This window comes from Cnephaeus nilssonii (assembly GCF_951640355.1).
Source record: "Cnephaeus nilssonii genome assembly, chromosome: 12".
NCBI classification, from domain to species: Eukaryota; Metazoa; Chordata; class Mammalia; order Chiroptera; family Vespertilionidae; genus Cnephaeus; species Cnephaeus nilssonii.
Window position 1 is genome coordinate 12,411,750 of NC_137083.1, and position 21,017 is coordinate 12,432,766.

Consider the following 21,017-nt stretch of genomic DNA (forward strand, 5'->3'; position numbering starts at 1 on the left):
GTGGGAAAGGCCACCTCTGTCTTTGTTTTTCCAGGTTGGGGTGCACACGTGGCTGCCGAAAGGGGACGGGCAAGGCTCCAGCCTCGGCTCTTGCAAAAGAAGCACACCAGGTTCCTGCAGGCGTGGGGGTTGGAAATAGGAACGTCCTGGGCGTAAAGACACTTGGAAACTTTTGGTCCCAACATTTCCAAGGTGCACTGCACATGTAGGTCCCCCTACCCACCCCTCCCGCCCCCCCCCCCCCGCCCCTAGCACTGGGAACTGAGGCAGCTGGAGCCCAAGCAGCCCCCAAGGAGCCCCTTCCCTTTGCCCCGGGGTGTTATGGGAATGATATTATTTTCTGTCTGTCCTGACATGAAAAAGGAAAACGATGACTGTTCATACCAATGTAATGGCCCTTACCAATGGCTGACTCATCTCCTCCCCTGCCTAAGCTTGTCTCTCGCAATGCCAGGAGCACAGCCGTCACTCAAGTTCCGTTGGATCCAGTGGGTCCGACTGTGGTGTTCACACAGCCCACAGGAGAGCGGTTACACACACAGCCCATGTCTGCATCCCTAAAGCACCTAGGAGGCAGCCAAAAGCCATTCGTGAAATTGGATTGGCTTAAAAGAAAAGGGGAAAAAACACAAGCTATAAAAGAAATTTTGAGGACAATTAGTGTATTTGCATATAAACATGATGAAATTATTGCTAATTTTCACATGTTTATTGTGATATTGCCTGTTGGTCGGAATTAAATCTGCCATCAAAGGAGGACCGTTTTCCAGCATTATTCAAAATAATGTGTTATGAACACTAAAGGAAACCTTAAAAGGCAACCTCAGCATATTTTAACATGTTGGCCATCATAGGAATAGGTATTAACGTATCGTAAGGTGTCACTTGAGGAGGCAATAAATTTGGAGGTACAAGTTCCAGGCCGTTAGTCATACCAATGAAATACCAGCATTAACATAGTTGATGTCCATCAGTGACCAGCAAATCAAAACAACACTGTCCTTGTGGACACAGTTAAGGTGTCTTATTATTGACGTATTAGTGGGGGTCCCTGCAGGAGATCCCAACACCTATTGGAGTTCAGGAGACTTAAGTGAAGGGACTACCAGCTGGCCGAGAGATGAGCAGGTTTAAGGCACATGCGCATCAGCTGGCGGTTGTTGCCGCCCAGCAGTGGCCGGGGCTCCGCGGAGGGAAGGGCCAGCACCGGGGGCTGGAGGACACGTGACCTCTGCTGAGCGTTGGACCAGAGTCCCTAAGAACACCCCCACGTTCGTCTCCTCGGCCTCCATTCTCCCTGGTGCCTGAACCCAAGCGAGTCCAGGGGTCCCCTACCCACCCCCACCCCAGTGCAGTTCTTGGCGCTCAGACCTCAGACAGGGGGAGGGCCCGGGAAAACAAGCGCTGGGACCTTGTACTCGCTGGATTCGTTCCTGTCTGCGCTTTGGGAGAAATTTCAGTAAGTAAACGGACGTAAGAGGCTTTTTTTTAGGTTTGTTGTGTTTTGAGTTGTTTTTTGGAAAGGATAAAATTTGTTAAGTTATTTTTACTTCCAGTTATTTTACCAAGGATGAGTTATGATAACTGCTTACAAAAAATTCTTTGGTTCTCCATGTGGTGCTTGTAACATTTTTAATGAACTAAGGGCAGCCTCTCTTCCTTATTAAATGCCACAAGTTAAACAGATAGGAGACTAGGAAAGATATATCAACTGCACATTTGGCTAGTCTCCTGGGGTAATTTTGTGTGTGTGCATGCGCGCACGCTCATAAATACACACAGTTCACCCAGGTGGTTCAGCTCAGACAGCCCCACGTAGCCTGTCGACCAGCATTTGCCCACTGCTGAGCTGGAACACCCCCTTCTAATTTCATGACTGTTCCAGAACTTAAACAATGACATGTTGGCAGCAATTATGCAGGGTTTTTGTTTTTGTTTTTTGTATAAAAATTTGTATTTGCGATTGCACTGTCTTTGAGATGTAAAGACGAGGGCCTTATCACCTCCCTCCCCTGTGACACCTCATGAGTACTTTAAAAGGGGCGTCAAGGCAGGGAACAGCCAGCAGCAGCTATGGTGGGTTCTTTGAAAAATATTCACTGAGTCAGGAATGGTCCAGACCCTGGGAAGCAGGTGGGTCAGCCAACAAGCACCGTGTGGTAAGAAGGCTCCCTCACATTCAGGTTATGGGGGAGAAGTGATGGGCTGCCCTGGCCGGTGGCTCGGTTGGTTGGAGCGTTGTCCCATGCACCAACAGTTCTCTGTGCTGCCACTCCAGGATCTCAAGATTAGGTGGCAATATTCTTTAGTCAGTCAACCAATATTCATGAACCCCAAACTGGTGTCCTCATGGAACTTACCTGCCCTAAGGGATTCTTTTCTACTTTCTCCTGACAATGGGAACTCTTTGGCTGTGTGGAAGAATTACATTGCATGCTGAGAAAATGCCGTCAGCTCTGAGTCATTGTGTTTCTGTGGAATCAAAGTTATTCAAGAGTGAGCAGTTGCTGCAAGCCTGTGGTATGGTCCTTTGCCTGCACACATTCATCCCACAAATAGTGTAGCGAGTACAGGAATGAGTGAGAAACCGTCAAGTTTCTGTTCTGGAGCTTAGCGCCTAGTGGGGCAGGGAGTGGGGGGCACAGACAAAGGATTCAGATACAAGTCTGGTGGAGCTGCTGTGGAGATAAAGGCTCAAGCACTCGGCAGAGAAGACTGGAGGATGCTGCTCTATGGTCTATAGAGTGATTCTCAACCTTCCTAATGCCGTGACCCTTTAATACAGTTCCTCATGTTGTGGTGACCCCCAACCATAAAATTATTTTTGTTGCTACTTCATAACTGTAATTTTGCTACTGTTATGAATCGTAATGTAAATATCTGTGTTTTCCGATGGTCTTAGGCGACCCTGCTAGCGGTTCTCAACCTGTGGGTCACGACCCACACCCTCAGGTTGAGAACCGCTGCTGTAGAGCCTAAGACCATCAGAAAACACAGATATTGACATTACGATTCATTAACAGTACCAAAATTATAGTTATGAAGTAGCAACGAAAATAATTTTATGGTTGGGGTGTCACCACAACATGAGGAACTGTATTAAAGGGTTGCGGCATTAGGAAGGTTGAGAAGCACTGGTCTATAGAGTGGTGAGGGAGGGTTTTGCCGTCTAAGACTTGAAGGGACTTGAAGAAAAGGAGAAGGAAGAGCGGGAAGAGCAAACAAGCCGGCAGCAAGGGTGCGTCTGGTGCAGCTTAGGAGGGCACGGGGGTGTGGCAGCGTGAGCGGGAGTAAATCCAGACTAGTCAGGAAGGGGCCTGGGGCCAGAGGATTTGGTTTTTACTCTGAGTGAGATTAAGTCACTAAGAGGATTGGAGTAGAGGAATGACAGGACTTGCTTTATGGTTTTAAAGGGCCATCTGGCTGCCTGGTGCAGACTGGGGGGCACAAGCAAAACCAGGCAGCCCAGGTTGAAGGTGATCAGACTCATCCAGAGAGAGAGAGTGGACCAGGGTAGTAGTGGAGGTAGCGGGAAGCAAAAAGAGACGAAATACTTTGAAGGTAGAATCAACAAGGTTGGTTGATGGGTTGGATTTGGGAGGTGGGAGGAGAGAAGTCAAGGATGACTCCAAGGTCTATGGCCTGAGCTACTAGGAGGCTGGAGCAGCCATGACTGAGAGAAGGAAGACTGTGAACAGGCCAGATTTCGGTGCTCAGGTGAAAAACCTAGCTGGTGATTTTTCCCAAGAGGTACTCTAAGTAGGCAGCTGGATATATGCTTGTAGTAAAGGGTAAGGCAGTAGGCTTGGGTTGCTCAAACCCTGCATATTCTGAAGGGACTGCCACCCAGATGGTGCTCCATGCCTCTGTGACCAACCCTGGACACCGAGGCGTCCCTGGTTGACAATACTCTACATGTTGTCTCATATAGTTGCAGAGAAATCCTCCTCTGTCTCCCTCATCCCTTCATCCCCACGGTCATGGGGCAGAGTCCTGCTCAGCCTGCCTATGAAGTTGCCCTTCCTTAGCCCCACAGCCCCTCACCAGTTCTTGCCCGGCTGACTGAGCCCTGTCTACAGTCCGAACTCCTTCCCGTCTATACTCTAAGCTCAGCAGAGTGCTGTTTCCAAGCCCTGGTTATGTCTTTAATCTCTTTAGAATCCTCCTCAGCTCCAAACGCCTCCGCCTGGCGTGCATGTACCACCGCCGTCGAAGCCCAGCCTTTGCAGTCAGAGACTTGGGTTGTCAGATTCCCCAGCTCTAAATTGGATTAACCCCCAAGGGTGTGGGGATACTGGCCGCTGCCCTGTGCCGAGCGCCCACTCTGTGCCAATCACTAGTCCAAGGCTCCCTTAACATCCCCACTCCCCCAGGAGGAAATTGAGACCTAGCTTGGGCCAGTGGCTCACAGTCACAGTCTCGTACTTTATAAGCCGGGATCAAATGCTCTGAGCTTTAAGCCAGCAGCTCTCAGAAGGTGGTCTGGGCATCCCTGGGGTCCCTCCACGCCCACTGAAGGGTAGGGCAAGGTCTAAAATATTCTCATAACAATATTAAGACACTATTTGCCCTTTTCGTTGTTTCACAAGTGTACAGCGAGTTTCCCAGGAGCTGCATGACATGTGAGAGAGGGCAGGTTAATGCGGAAGTGGGTGTGAGAGTCCAGATGTCTTCTTTTAAGCCGGACTTTAATGCCCTTTGCAAAAACAAAACCACGATATTCTTCCCTCTAACTTTTTTGTTTTGGAGACCATAGTTATGTTTTATTTAACTACGTTTTTATGACAACATATAATGAGTTTGTTATCAATATTTTAAATGCAGTAATCTTTTTCAATTTCTCAATTTGACTATTTCTAATACAGTGAATATACACAGATATAACTTACATAAAGTTCTCTGGGGTTGTCTATAATTTTTATGATCATAAAGTATTTTAAGAGTGTATTTGGTCTTAAAAAATAGTGTGAGCCCTATCTATATATAATAATTTAGCCCCTCCATGCATTCCAAAGAGATTTGTGCATCTAAGAGATACACATCTGTGTAAACACAGGAAAATACAAGACCAAAAGAGATCAGGACCATGAAGAAAAAGCAAGGAGATAGTACAAGGAACAAGGGAGAACGTGATTAAGGCACTGGAGCCTTCTGGTAAACCCCGTTGGCAGGAGTCAGTTGCCTGTAGCTGACAGAGGGCGTTATCCCAGCTCAGAAGGAGAGTGTTAGATCTGAGGAAGCATTTCTTCCAGGGCACGTTTGCATCTCTGTGTATGTAAGCGCCTGGCTCTGCAAAACCCAAGGGCCGTGCCATCAATATTCCGGAAGACACAGAAAGGGGGGCCAGAGAGGGAACCATGTGGACAAATCACAACATGACCATGACAGATAATTAGTCTCAAAGATTCCTTAAATGTGCCTAATGTACCCGAAGCCAAGAGTCTCCATAAAGTATGAAAATAAGAGCGGATTCCAAGTCAGTAAATGGAAGAACAACATGAGCTGCCATCTAATATGAACGTAATTAAAATGAATTAGTCATAAACTATATTAAAAGGAAGGCCACGGACATGTGGATTTATGGTTTGCACTAAAATGTGAAACAGTAATCATAGCACTTGATCTTAAGCTATCACATTCATTGTTTCCAGTGCGTTACAGGTACTGGCTATATAACTTGAGATGTCTAAATCATAAAACAGAATTATAGCCTCGATGATTTAAACAGTGACGTAAAACGAAACACGGAGTCTGTTTACACACAAGAGTTTATAAGTGCCTGAACAGAATTGAGTGCATGAGGAAAATAAGATGAAATAACCGTTTTATTGACATTGATGAGTTTCCGGGAGATTACAGACAGACTCTTCAGGGCTGGAGGTGGGGAAGGGAGGCCTGGTCTGTTGCTGAGTGCTGGCTTGCCTATCACCTGTGCCTGCTGCCTGCCACACCGGGAGGGCAGCCCAGGGCTCACGAGCATGGAGTCCCATAACAGTGCCATCCCGCAGCTTACCCAGCACCCACCCACGCCATCCCTGCAGGTCCTTGAATGTCACTGGATGTTTCATTGCTTGAAATAACCCAAGTCCCATTAAAAAAATTAAACTTAATTTAAAAAAGAGAGAAATAACCCAAGTGCCTGGCAATTAGGTTCTTTATCTCTTAAGTCGAGTCTCATCTCATGGGCTTCTTTATAAATAAAAACACCTCTTTTAAAAAAGATATATATTTTATTGATTTTTTACAGAGAGGAAGGGAGAGGGATAGAGAATTAGAAACATCCATGAGAGAGAAACATTGATCAGCTGCCTCCTGCACACCCCCTACTGGGCATGTGCCCACAACCAAGGTACATGCCCTTGACCGGAATCGAACCTGGGACCCTTCAGTCCACAGGCCGACGCTCCATCCACTGAGCCAAACCGGTTAGGATAAAAACACCTTTTTTCAGTTGTCGTGACCTGGATTACTGAAAAATTACTGAGCCATATGGATATCCATTTCTAAAATCCCAATACCTTTTGCAAATCCACAAAACAAGTTAGTCATGGAAACTACTAGCCTTGGATGAGAAAGATGTCCAGAAAATCAACAGCTCTTATTTATTAGGCACCAAATATATGCAGGCACTGTGCCAGCTGCTTACCCTGCAGTTGGTGGAGAGAAAAGATGTACGTGATGATTGCGTTGTGTAAAGTCCTCTCCAGGCTGCTCTCAGCCTCCAGTCTCCGTCCCCCCTCCTGCCCCAAGCTCGGCAGTGCTCCGCCAGCTAGGAGTGTACTCTCCCAGCCCCGTCCTCACCAGCTCTCTGTCCACTGGGTCCCGGCACAGGACCTCTCTCCGGTGCTCCTAGGCTTGGGGTCCACAGCCCTGCATTTCAGCTTCTGACCCAGAATCAAAGTGTGAAGTGATCTGAGAGATTGAGTTTTGGAACTAAGAAATGTCCAAACCTGTAGAGAATTTTTATGAGTATTTGAGCCAAACTAACGATTGCCTGGAAGCAAAATCTCAGTAGACTGAGAAAATGCTCTGGAGAATGGCCGCTTTTCAGCTTAGAATAAAAGGAGGACACGTCAGGAGGGTTTCATAAACTCCATTGGTGGTAGATTCAGGGGGTGGGAGGAAGCAGCAGGGGAATCTCTGGGATTGGATAAAAAGACAAAGTATAGAAACATATTTCTTTTACATTGGTGGGTACAGGATAGTTCATAATAAATATTTACAGCACATAGAGATGGTATCGGGAACAAATACCAATGAGGTGTTCTGTGGCCTTTTTTCTTTTTTAAATTTTTATTTATTTGCTGATGAGAGAGAGAGAGAGAGAGAGATTTGTTGTTCCACTTGTTTATGAGTTCATTGGTTGGTTCTTGTGTGTGCACTTACTGTAGATTGAACCTGCAACCCTGGCGTATCTGGACGACACTCTAACCAGTTGAGCTACCCAGCCAGGGCATGTGTCCTGTGGCCTTGTGCCTGGGTCAGCAGTTGTGGCCTGAGGGACTAAAAAGATCATTCTGACAGGTGTGTTGTCTTAGATGCAAAAAGACAATAGGCTCACTTACGGTAAAACTTGAGCTTTGTCAAGGAAGCTACAGGTACAGGCCCAGGACGCGCTACCCACCATGACCTGCTTTTCCTTAGGAATTTTTAGGTTCAGACCTTCTACGTGGTTACTTTCGGTCTCTGAGTTTGTAAGACCTGCCACGGGAACCTCCCCTGAGCGTGTCAGGGTTAGTCTGCGGCCCTTTTTCATCCACAGAGTTCAACGTTCGGTCTTCAGATGAAACACATGGGACCAGGGAGGTGGCGGGACCGTGCTGGCCACGAGGCCAGCTGGGGGAACCTTGGACCGTGGGTGGCCTGCTCTCCTGCTCCTTCCACTACCCACTTTAATCTCTTTTGCTCCTGGTGACACTTGATCATTTATTGATGGGGGAGAACCGACACATTGGAGAGTCTATATGATCTGTAGCAACAGCCAGATGGTCCTTAATAAAACATTAATAAAGCAAACGCAGATGGCGTTACTAAAATCTCATACAAACAGGCCTGAGGGCCAACAGCAGCATTTTCTTCTGGACCTGTTAATAACGGAGACTTTATCAGACAAGACGTAAAAGAGGAAATCAGCCTCTAAATTGTGATCTGAGAAAATGCTTTGGTTCTTGTAGGTATTTCGGATAAAGAAGGACTTTAAATGTAATTTGATCCCAATGACAAAGCTTTAGTCGCAACAGGAGGGACATCCGACAACTTCCTCCTTGACAATCCAGCCCCGAACCAGGCTGCCCCGTTTCCCCACTGTCCTAGGAAAGGAGATTTCTGGGTGGCATACACAAAGATATATTTTAATTTCAGCACAACAGAAATCATTAAGCTGGGCTTCAGGGGAAGTTGTAGGAGTCACTATTCCAGGGAACTTTTAAAAACAAAAGAAATAACCCGCTTTGAGTGAGTACATATTCATTGACCTGGAAGTGAAAAGTTGGACTTTCTGAATTGCATTTAAATGTTTGACTTCCTCACAAAATTTGCCTGTCAGGGAGGAGTCAAAGGTTAAGGCCTGGACCCAGATCTGAGTTTAAATCCTGGTCCCAGCAGTGCTAGAGGAGAAGGGTGCCTCTCAGATTTAGTGCTTTTCTTCTGTAAAACAGAGATAATCAGACTCTTAGGAGTTGTACAAAGATCCAACGAAATAATGTATGTGAAGGACCATGTTGGACACAAAGTAAGCATCAAAAATGGAGCCATACTCCGCACCTGGTGCCCACTGTTCTAAGCTGAGAGGAGCAGTTGTGAAATAACTAGTGGTCTCCTCTTTGTGATCCTTCCTTCCATCTCTACGCTTCCCGATCAAACCCTGCTATCCAGCACCGACCTGTGTCAACATTTATGCCTTCATTTGATTGTTGGTTGCAGTGTGACTTCCTGTGGGAATATTTACATTTCGAGCCTATTTCTAATTCTGGAAGATGAGGCTAATCATTGCTGAAGGGAAGGGTTTTGGGTGGAAGTCAGAGGACCAGGGACGCCAAGTTCTGAGGACAGAAGATGATGCCCCAACCAGGCAGAGATAGCATATCCCCTCCTCCACCTTCTTGTTTTGCTCAGGCCCTGAAGGGATTGAGGGTGCCCCCTGCCTGGGTGAGGGTGTCTTCTTCACTGGGCCCACAGATTCACATGCTAATCTAGTTCCAGAAAGATGTCTCCCCAGCTCCCTGGTCATCCCTCAGTCCAGTGAGGTTGATACATACAATTAACCAGCACGTGTTGATGTTTTCAATGAGAACATTAGCACAGGAAGAGGGCTAACTAACATTCAGAAAGCAAGCCTACTTGAATTGAGAGGTCCCTGTGCATCCATTTCCCACTGGCTGTCCAGATTCCTCAGAGAAACCCCGCCTTCTCACCGGCAGGCACAGTTCTTCTCATGGGAAAAATGACCCTCAAAGATTTCAAAGAAAAAAAGCCCTGGCCAGGTGGCTCCGTTGGTTGAAGTATCATCTAGTACACTAAAAGGCTGCGGGTTCGATCCCTGGTCAGGTCCTATAAAGGAGGCAATGGATCGATGTTCCTCTCCCACAGCAATGTCTCTCTCTTTCTCTCCCTTCCCCCCTCCCCCCTCTCCCTCCCCATCTCCCTTTTCCTGTTTTTCTCTCTCCTCTCTCTCTCTCCCTTCCTTTCTCTCTAAAAATCAGTAAAAACAAAACATATCCTTGGGTGAGCATTTACAAAAAAAATCCATCTCTACCAATATTTTGAAGCAAAGTGAACTCTCCCAGGTGCCCAGAGGTGGTGGGGACTTCACTTCCTGAGCTGTTTGCTCACGGGGTATAGGCTACAAATTTGTTCACTGGTGCGTTCCTTTATTTTATTTTTTTTAAAGTATTGCATATGTCTCCTTTCCCCCCGATTGACCGCCCCCCCCCCCCCCCCCCGCGCCACCATTCCCATCCCCCAGGACAAGCCCCCACCGCCCCAGTGTCTGTGTCCGTTGGTTATGCTAATATGCATGCATACAAGTACTTTGGTTCATCTCTAGCCCTCACCCCTCCCCTTGCCTTCCCTCTGAGGTTGGATGGTCTGTTCAGTGGTACCTTGTCTCTGGGTCTATTTTTGTTCAACAGTTTATGTTGATCATTATATCCCACATATGAGTGAGATCATGTGATATTTATCTTTTTCTGACTGGCTTGTTTTGCTTACCATATTGCTCTCCAATTCCATCGATGTTGTTGCAAATGGTAAAAGTCCCTTCTTTTTTATAGCAACGTAGTATTCCATTGTGTAGATGTACCACAGTCTTTTAATCCTCTCATCTACTGATGGGCACTTAGGCTGTTTCCAAATCTTAGCTATGGTGAATTGTGCTGCTATGAACATAGGGGTGCATATATCCTTTCTGATTGGTGTTTCTGGTTTCTTGGGATATATCCCTAGAAGTGGGATTATTGGGTCAAATGGGAATTCCATTTTTAACTTTTTGAGTAAACTCCATACTGTTCTCCACAGTGGCTGCACCAGTCTGCATTCCCACCAGCAGTACACAAGGGTTCCTTTTCTCCACATCCTCACCAGCACTTGTCATTTGTTGATTTGTTGATGATAGCCATTCTGACAGGTGTGAGATGGTACCTCATTGTCGTTTTGATTTGCATCTCTTGGATGATTAGTGACTTTGAGCATGTTTTCATATGTCTCTCAGCCTCTGTATGTCCTCTTTTGAAAAGTGTCTATTTAGGTCCGTTGCCCATTTTTCGATTGGATTGTTTATCTTCCTTTTGTTAAGTTGTATGAGTTCCCTGTAAATTTTGGAGATTAAACCCTTATCTGAGATAACATTGGCAAATATGTTCTCCCATGCAGTGGGCTTTCTTGTTGTTTGTTGATGGTTTCTTTTGCTGTGCAAAAGCTTTTTATTTTGATGTGGTCCCATTTGTTTATTTTCTCCTTAGTTACACTGGTGCTTTTCACAATCAGTCAAGATTGAGTCAGATGCCAAGATCATTTTTTCTTGCCAAATTGCTTTTTTCCATTGCAATTAGCCTTTTTAGGAACCTTACCAAACAACAAATGTGTACACAATTCCCACTCTCCCCAGACAATTAAAACTCAGCTAAGAAGTTTTATCTGTTAAAATTCTTACAGATGAAAACACTATCTTCACACTATCACCTGTTTTTCCATGTATTCTTAGCTATCCTCTAAACCAGGTATAGGATTAACCCTTTGCACTCGCTTGCTTTTTTCTCGATTCCTGCTACCGATGCTAAATCGACATCCGAGTGCAAAAGGTTAAGAGAGATTTAATTTTTTAATAGTATGTGTTCTCTAATCCAAAAATGAATTATTTAAGCTAAAAACAGGGTAGCTGTCAGAGTTTCCTTAATTGGGATTCTTATAAAACCCCTGAGCTTGGCCAACACCTTTTCGTCCTCTAAAAGCACTTTGAAGTTGACTCTGCCACTGCGATCAGAAACCCATTTTATCTTTTATTCCTGGGCTCAAAGTCTGCATTTTCCAGCTTCTCTTGCGGTTGGGGACCATGTGACTGGTTTCTGGGCCAAGGAAGTGTCTGGCCCATGAACATCTCCCACGAGGAAGCCTCCAGGTTCCTTTCTTCTCTACCTGCTGGAGACGTCCAGGCCCAGGCGCCCTGGCAGCCTGGAGAGGAAATGGCAGCACCTCCATCAGCCTGATTCCTAAGGCAGCAGAGACACTCCCCTCCACCCCCACCACCCCCACTCTGGATCTCCCTCCCAGTGCTCACTGCCGGCACCCTGGGCTCACATACTTTTCCTCCTCCACCATGTCCGATGCTCCAGCCAAGCCTTCCCGTGGCCCAGGTCCATGGAACGTCTCACCCTTTAACCTTCTTCTTTCTCTGTCTGCCTTCCCAGATAGACTCCCGAGTTCTGTGAGGCATGGACCGCGTCTCCCTCCCTCACCATTATATCGTCCGTATCTAATATGCCTGGCACATAGTAGGTTTAATGTTTGCTAGATGAACAACATGGTGGCTGAATGGCTTTGCCCTTCTCTGTGCTGGGTACAGCAAAATCAGATGCTGAACAGTCTTGATGAACAATGACAACAAGATGAGAAGAGATGTTGTTACTCTTGAATGTCTCCACCCACCTGGCATCTGGTCATAACTAGTGGTCTTCGTTGCAGATCTCCTCAATGCTGGCCATGAAATGCTTCTACATGGACAGTGGACACAAACATAGGAGTCTTGACTAATGTTGTTTACTCAATGAGAATTTCATAGAAACGAGTGTGGCAGGGTGAGACGTCCTGGAAACTCTTTGCTGTGTTTCCATCGAGAGGGGTCAATGTCCTCTCTCGGAACAGGGCCCTGCTTTAACACTAGAACGCTGCAGAAGTGACAACAGGGCTGAGTCATAGACATAGCTCCTGCCTTCTTTCTTGGAACACTCCCTTTTGGAGCCCTGAACCTCCACATAGGAAGTCTGACCTCCCTGGGACTACCGTGATAAAGAGGACACAGGTAGGGGGCCCGCTCCATTACCCCAGCTGAGTGTTGCCTCCCAGCCGTTTCTGCCAAGGAATTGGATGTGGTGGAAGCCATCTTGTCAGGTTGTTCAGCTGACAGGTGGTAGCCTGGATCTGACCCCAATCTGATCAAGCAAAGCCTGTGTGTGTGCTTTCTCCTCCAGGGAGGGGGTTCGTCTAGGAGTGCAGGCAGTGTCTCAGTGTGGTTTTAATTTGCACCTCTCAGGTGAATAGTGACTCCGAGCATCTTTTCATACATCTGTTGGCCCTCTGTATGTGCTCTTTGGAGAAATATCTATTAAGGCCCTCTGCCCATTTTTTAATTGGAATGTTTCTTTCAGATGGGTTCTAGACTCATCGGGGCAATCACTTCTTAAGTTATACAAATGTCCAACCACTATGCTGCACACCTGAAATTAATATAAGATTGAATATCAACTGTAAATCAATAATAATAAAAAAAAAAGAGTGCAGGTCTCTCCAAAAGTGGCTTCCAAAGAACTAGAAGGTGCTTGTGGCAGAAAGAGCTGGAGCATTAAGATGGTCATTCATGAAATATAATCCCTTAATCAAGTTTATCAATTTTTGCTGGCCTTTACAAGTTGGTTACTCAGTAAGGATCTAGGGATAGAGTAAGGAATACAGGAATCCCCATGGGTGTGTTTCCAAAGTTCTGTAACTTGAAACATCCTATCTAATAAAGAGGGAATATGCAAATTGACTGTCATGCCATAACAAAGATGGCTACGCCCACAGTGGAGGCAGGGATTCTGTAACACAAGATGGCTGTGCCCACAGCAGAGGTGGGGATCCTGTAACACAAGATAGATGCACCCACAGCGGAGGCCAAGTTCCCATAACGAACCTTAAAGAGCAATCAGCAGGGACCTGAGGCTGCGTGGCGCTGGGCTTGGGCAGGGGACCTGAGGCTGTGCCCCCTGCCTGGTGGGGCTTGACAGGGGACCTCAGGCCGCATCCCCTGCCCTAGCACCAGGCTGAGGGACCTCAGGCTATGCCCCCTGCCTGGCAGGGCTTTATGGGGGACCTCAGACTGCATCCTGTGCCCGGCAGAGCTTGACAGGGGACTTCAGGCCATGCCCCTGCCCCAGTGCCAGGCCAGGCCAGGTGACCTGAGGCTGCACCCCCCACCTGGCGGGGCTTGATGGGGGTGGGGCTGGCTGGATCTGGATCTAGCCCAATGGGGGTGGGGCTGGCCGGGTCTGGGTCTCGCTCAATTTTGAGGCACACGTGGTGGGCAGGGACTTAACTCTGGTTCCTGTGGCGCGCCCCAGACTCTGACAGGAGGAAGATTTTCATATATATTCTACTAATTTTCTTTCATCTCTGATACTTCTATTATAGAGAAAGGGCAAATAGCAATATTAAAATATTTCCTCTAATTAATTCCCTTTTAATGTGCATAAATTTCGTGCACTGGGTCACTAGTCTTACCTAATAAAAGAGAAACTTGCAAATTAACCATCACTCCGCTACACCCACAGCCAATCAGAGTGAGTATGCAAATTAACCCAACAAAGATGGAGGTTAATTTGCATATGCAGGCACAGAGTGGTGTGAAGCCCGCTATGAGGGGAAGGGGGATGGCGGAGGGAGCTACTGGAGTGGTGCTCCAGACAGAAGCGAGGACATGCCGGCTTCCAGGCCCCAGGTGGCTGGGGAGCGGGGACATGTCGGCTCCCGGGTGGCTGGGAGTGAAGCCAGGGGCCTATTCTTGCACGAATATCGTGCAATGGGCCTCTAGTCTATCCTACCTAATAAAATGGTAATATGTAAATTACCATCACTCCGCTACGCCCACGATTGGGCCAGCGGGAGGCGCAGGGGGCAGGACTCGGGGTGGCCAGGGTAGCCGATTGGGCCAGCGGGACGTTGAGCTCGCGTCGCTAGTGGCGGCGCGAGCTCAGCGTCTGCGCCATGGCTGTGCTGCGGCACAGAAGGGGCCTCTGGGGCAGCGAGCTCACGTCCTGCCACGGACCATCAAAAGCGGGGGAGCTGGGTGCCTGTCCGCTGGTGCACCAGGCCTTTCAGAAGCCTCCGCCGCCGAGCCGGAGGCTTCTGAAAGGCCTGGTGCACCAGCGGACAGGCACCCAGCTTCCCCACGATCGAAAGCGAAAGCGTGGGAGCTGGGTGCCTGTCTGCTCTGGCACCAGGCCTTTCGGAAGCCTCTGGCACAGCGGAGGCTTCCGAAAGGCCTGGTGCACCAGCAGACAGGCACCCAGCTCCCCCGCGATCGAAAGCGAAAGCGTGTAGGGGACCCTACACGTGCATGATTCAATAATGCACTGGGCCTCTAGTATATATATAAGCCTAATATGCAAATTGTCCCCTCGGGAGTTCAATTACTCACTGTGATGTGTGCTGACCACTAGGGGGCGGCGTGGAATGAAGGAAGGCCCCGGCTGGCAGTGGCAGCCAGGGAAGGGAGGCCCCGGCTGGCAGCTGGCAGCTGGGGAAAGGGAGGCCCCAGCTGGCAGCCAGAAGGCCCTGATCAGCCCTGATTGCCGACCAGGCCTAGGGACCCCACCCGTGCACGAATTTCATGCACCGGGCCTCTAGTAGTTTAAATGAATCTTTTTTAAAAGCAAAGGTTTATCATTCCTATGACCACCCAGGTTTATCTGCTGTAAAATTCTGTTTCCATACAGTCCCATTTTCTTAAAGGGATATATCTACAATTGAGTGAGATTATTGGGGTTTGATATTTTCTTTTTATTCACTATTTTTTTCTTGTTGGGCTAAAAATTTCCATCTTGTATTTGTCCATCTGTCTTCAAATGCTTTTAATTCATAATAATAAGCACAACTGTTAAAAATTAAAGTAGAGACTCAGGTAGGGCTTTGCCAGACTCCTCCTGATCTTCCCCCCTCACTCCCCGCATGGGACAGGGAGAGTAGTCCTGGGGAGGGGGAGGGAGGAGAGTGGATCTGCTTACACACAATTCATCCCTCCCTCTCAGCACACACAGATGTGTTCAAACGCTGCTCAGTGATGTAACTCTTATGGCGCTTCCTATTTTCTGTTCTGAAGAGACCGTACCGTCTGGTGGTTTAGAAGCTCAGATGGGTGTCAAATGATCTGTGTTTAATCTTGGCTTTGCCTCTTCCTGGCTAGGTGGGCTTCCCAGCTTATTCCTCAGTTTACTCGTTTGCAATTTAGCAACTGGCTGCTGTGAGGGTTAAATGAGCCAATCAACGCAGGTAATGTCCTCAGAGCTGTGCTTGGCAACAGTAAATTGAAAGTGCACTATAAAGATTAGCTGCTTCCTCAGACATTTAATTGAAAGGCAATGGACAGGACAAAAGGAGTGAAAGAATTTGAAGCCACTGAGTAACTGTTACACCAAAAAGCTCATGCACTCTCAGTTATAAGCCGTAACCCATGCAGATAGAGAACCGGGCTTTTGGGGTGGGGACCTCATAAACATTCTGTTTGTAAGATTAATGGCCTGTGTCAGGAGGCAATAACCTCTGATAACAAGCCAGAGTCATCACTATATGGTTTTATGAAGGTAGAGAACCAATAGCCTGGATGACATGTCTCTAGACAGGACCAGGAGAGTGCTTATCCCTCCCTCCCCCATACCTGACCCCTTTGGCGAGGCAGGGACCTCAAGAGGACCACCACGCTCAACTCTTGCTACTCACTCATTCATCAACAGCCGTTCATTGGGCGCCTACCTTGTGCCAGGCACTGCAAAGACGAGTGAGACCCTACAACGTAGTTGGAGAAACAAACAGAAGGATGCTTTAATGAATTTCACCATTATTTACTGGCTACCAGGCATCTAGTACTATGTTAGGTGCTGGGTGTTGTGAACAAAACAGACAAAAGACCCTGCCCTCATGGAGCTGGCATTCTAGGGAAGGGAAAGATAGAACACGATATGAAAAAAGTATGCCATGTGCTTATAGTCTCTGGGGGGGGGGGGGGGAGCGGTGCAAAGGAGAACAATGAACAGGAGAGCGCTAGGATGTTCCTGCGGGTTGGTGGACTGTCCGTACCTTTAATCTGAATACAGATGGTCTCCGGCTTACCATGGGTGGACTTAGCATTTTCTACTCCACGATGGTGTGACAGCAATGTGCAACCAGTAGATGGATTCATATCAAGGAACATGCTAGGATACTTCCTCCCGATGCTGGGCAGTGGCCGCCAGCCACAGCCCCCAGTGCGCCGCGGCTGCACCAGCCTAAACACTTAGTGCATTAGAATCTAATACATTAGATAATAACTAGATGATTCTGCCCAACCGCAGGCCAATGGAGGTGTTCTGAGCATGTTTAAGCTGGGCGAGGCTAAGCTATGATGTTTGGTAGTTTGGGTGTATTAAATGCATTTTCAACTTACGATGGGTTTATCTAGATGTACCCCCATCTTAAGCTGAGGAGCATGTGTAGTCAGGACGGCTTTGCTGAGATACATGCCAGGAGGTGGGGTAACTGTAATCCAGATCCAGAGCCTAGGGGCCCCGGAAAGCCCCGCCTCTTCCCTGGCCCAGCTGCAGGCGGCAGGGAAACCAGACTCCTGCGTGCAAGTCCTCAGGGCAGCACTGCGTTCCTCACGTTTCTCAGCCGGGCGGAGGGCCGCTGAGAGATGCCCAGGACACTGCCGGGAAGCAGGTGATGTTCGTCAGCCCGTCAGCCCGTCAGCCCATCAGCCCATCGGCCCATCGGCCCATCGGCAAGCAATTGGGGCACCAACCACGCTCAGCCTCACTCGGCCCTCGCTGAGCACCTGGTGTGTGAGAGATGTTGGATTCTGCCCTCGAGGAACTAGAGTCTAGTTACACGAATTGTTAATAAGCGTCGGGACCGAGGGTAGGCACAGTCACACCGCAATCCGGACGCTCCCCGGCGCGGGAAGCCACAGAGCCAGTCCGCGCGGCGGGCGGCGGGCGGGTGCGGCCACCTCCAGGCGCAGCGGGCGGCCGGTGAGGCCTCGGGGCGACCCCAGGGCGCCCAGGACCCGCTGGGCAGTCCCTGGAGAAAGGGAACCAGCTCTCTCCGGGCCTTAGGGCAGGTCTCGGGACGCAGCCGGCCAGCCCCGGCCCCACCTCGGCTGCAGCCCGGCTCCTGGCCCGCGGCGCGCGCGGGACTCCCTGCGCCCCGCACAGCGCCCCCTCCCGCCGCCGCCGCCGGGTGCGCCCGCCGCCCCCAGCTCCCGTGCGCCCCGGGCTCCAGGGGGCGGGGACGAGCAAAGGTCCCGCCAGACCGCCCGGGGCCCCGCGAGCCCCCGCCCCCGCCCCCGCCCCCGCCCCCGCCCCCGCCCCCGCCCCCGCCCCCGCCCCCGCCCCCGCCCCCGCCCCCGCCCCCGCCCCCGCCCCCGCCCCCGCCCCCGCCCCCGCCCCCGCCATCCCTGCCCTGGTCCGTGCGAGGCGCGTGGCTGCGGGCGCTGAGCTGCGGGCGCGGGAGGTAAGTGCGGGCGCCCCTTCCCTCTCCGGGACCCCCTCCTCTGTCCCTCCTAAGAGAATCGGGTCCATCGACTGCCGGCGGCTGGGCAGCTGCCCGCGTGGTGCCCCTCCTGTCCCCCCTTCCCTGTGCCCCTCCCCTAGCCCCCCAGCCCCTTCCCCATCCCCCTGCTCCCCTTCGCGCTCCCACTGCCTTCCCGGCTGGTCGCCAGGGCAGCTGGCCCCGTCTTCCCGCGCCACCACCCCTGCCCACCCTCCAGCCTTTGTTCCTGTTCCTCTGCGGGGTGTGCGTGCGGAGGTTTCCCCTCCCGGGGGCCGGCCGAGCCCCCGCAGACATGGTTTCAGTCTCTGCTCCGGAGCGAGCCCCACCCGCCTGGGTCTGGATGGGGGAGCCAGGTCTCCCCGTGTTCTCGGCCCGGGGGGGAGGGCGTCGCCACTGCCGCCGGGCCTCCGGGGCCCTCACGTGCGGGGCCGCTTCCCACCTGCACCTGCGAGCCGGCGGCGGGCGGCTGGGGGGGGGGGGGGCTGGTGCGGGGCGTTGGGGGGCGTCCTTCGTGGAGAGCCTCCTGGGCGCCCGGGAGGGGCGGGATGAGGAGGGAGGTCTGGCTGTCGCCGTCCCGGGAGGCAGATGGGCAGCGGAGTCCCCGTGGAGTGGAGCGGGGCCGTGCGGCCGGGAGGCAGCTGAGTGAGTCCCAGTAAATGAACCGGTTTCAGGACCTCCGCCAGCGTGCTCCTCCGATGAAGGCAGACAGCGGGGAGGTGAACGCCGGCAATGGGAGCCGAGAAATCGGCCCAGCTCCCAGCTGCCGCCCCTCGGCTCTGCTTCGGGAGGAAGCTGGCCGCTCCCAGCTGCGCTTTTCTTTTTGCTCTTTCTGGAACCCTAAGGGGCACCAGTCTTCATCAGCCTCTTCCCAAAGCCTTGGCTGCCTCACCTGACGCCTTTCCCAGCTCCCGCCTGTCGTGTGACCATCAGTGTGTGTGTGTGTGTGTGTGTGTGTGTGTGTGTGTGTGTGTGTGTTTAATTTCATCTAGTGATTTTTAGTTCAGAAAGGAAGGATGGGGTACTTGGTCTTGAATTTGTCTTATAAAAGTAAGCTCAGCTACTGGGGCCCGAGCACCAAAGGTGACATAAAAGAATGACACTGTCTCAGTAGATTCCAGTTCGCCTTGTTATTGAGGAAACAGAAGATAATTCAAAACGTGAAGCAGTGAACTGCGGGACAGTCCAGCGCTGTCTCGTCCCCTCGGGAGTGGGGAAACAGCGTGCTCCAGAGCCATGATTTTTGCTTCCACCATAACGGAAGTTTACCCTTTCGAGCACACTTCCTTACTTTACAAAAGGAGTCATTTGTAGCCCAAATTAAAAAACAAAATACCAAAAACAAATAAAATAAAAAAACCTGCCTGAGGAGTCACCTGAGGAGGGTGCTGAGGGCTCAGGTTGGGAGGCAGGTGGGCCTCGTTGGGAGCTGGGCTCAGCGTGAATCCTCGAATGCCGTGGTCGGCAAACTCATTGGTCAACAGAGCCAAATACCAACAGTACAACGATTGAAATTGCTTTTGAGAGCCAAATTTTTTAAACTTAAACTTCTTCTAACGCCACTTCAAAATAGACTCGCCCAGGCCCTGGTATTTTGTGGAAGAGCCACACTCAAGGGGCCAAAGAGCCGCATGTGGCTCACGAGCCGCAGTTTGTCGACCACGGCTCTAATGTGACATTTAGCTCCAAGTTGGGTTTGTTGCTTGTTGCACCGAGGGAGACCTCACACCAGGAGGAACGCTGGGGTGTGGGTCTCAGTAAGTGGGTGTTAGAAGTGAAAGGATTTGGGCTGTAGGCGATTTGGGGGAGAGCTAAGGAAACAGGACTTGGCTCTGATGGCCGCTGCCAGGAAGTGGGGAAATTGTACTGAGCATCTTCCTCAATCTTGTCTCACAGGAGGGAAGACTGACGCTGTGGTTGGCAAGAAACAGCCGTCACTCCGCCGGGCCTGGTGGCCGTAGTGGGGGTGTTTGGTCATTTCTCTGGTTTGGACAGTGTTCAGATTTTGTCTGTGTTCAGGCAAGATTATGAGAGGCCTTGGTCTTCGTCTTGATTTGTTGTGACCGGCGTGGCCTTGCCTGACGTTCTGGGACATTGTCCGAGTTCACCTGCGGGAGGGGTTGGGGGGGAGGGTTGGGGGGGTGGTGCCTGGCCCGCGCCTCGCACCACCGGGGCGAGGTCATAGGACCCGGCAGCTTCCGGATGTCAGGGCCGCTGCCTTTTTTTTCTTGTGACATTGGGCAGGTTACTTTGAACTTCAGTTTCCACACCTGTAACACGTGCACCATGCCTCCTCAGGGTTGTTGCGCAGATTAAATGAGGAAATGCGTGGAGAGGATTTAGCCCAATGCCTGGCACATAGCGGGCACTCAACACGCAGTTACCCCTACCCCCGCTTGGTGTAGTTTATTTGGACATTGAGGTTTCTTCCCTGGAACTAGGCAAGCGGAGGCCTGGTGACCAACCAGAGCTGCTCCGGAGGAGAGTCTTGAATCGAAAGGTTTTACTCCCGTCGCTCTATCAGGCTTAAGACCGGACAGTGGTGGTCACAGTATCTTCTCCTGCAATCATTCCTTTGGCAACGACCTTCAGGACTCTGCTCCCAGGAGCCAGTGGCCCCAGTTGGCCATCTGACTTGGTGTCGTCTTGCTTTCTTGGTCTCTTCCTTGGAGCCTCTTGTCCAGGAGTCTGGGTCGAGCTTGCATGCCCTGACCACACTCACCTTGGCTCTCCGAGTCCTGCGTGGAGCTGGGAAGCCACATGGCAGGAGATAGGGGCCACCTGCTGATAGAATTCTCAGGGTGAGAGCCCAGGGCAGTGGGGCAGCTGAGAGGGGCAGTGGGGTTTGGGCCATGATCATTTAGAGCTGGAGCTCTCCTGATGCCATTTTCACCTCCTTCCAGGTGGGAGCATTCTAGAAATTTGAATCTGAAGTCTGGCTTCTGCTTAGTTGAGATAGTTTCGTGCTTGTCTGTGTCAGGCAGTATGGATGGTATGGGATCGGTCCCAGGTGCGGGAAAATGCCTTAC

The 21,017-nt window shown here is 50.3% G+C and overlaps 1 protein-coding gene across 1 annotated transcript in view; it reads left to right on the forward strand.

Annotated features, from left to right (window-relative positions):
• Positions 1 to 17,889: 17,889 nt before the first annotated feature.
• The window catches only part of GSDME (gasdermin E), a 31,556-nt gene continuing 28,428 nt past the window's right edge, over positions 17,890 to 21,017 (forward strand). The window contains exon 1 of the mRNA XM_079785376.1: positions 17,890 to 17,952. The gene's annotated coding sequence lies outside the window, so the exon portion shown is untranslated. The remainder of the gene's footprint in view (positions 17,953 to 21,017) is intronic.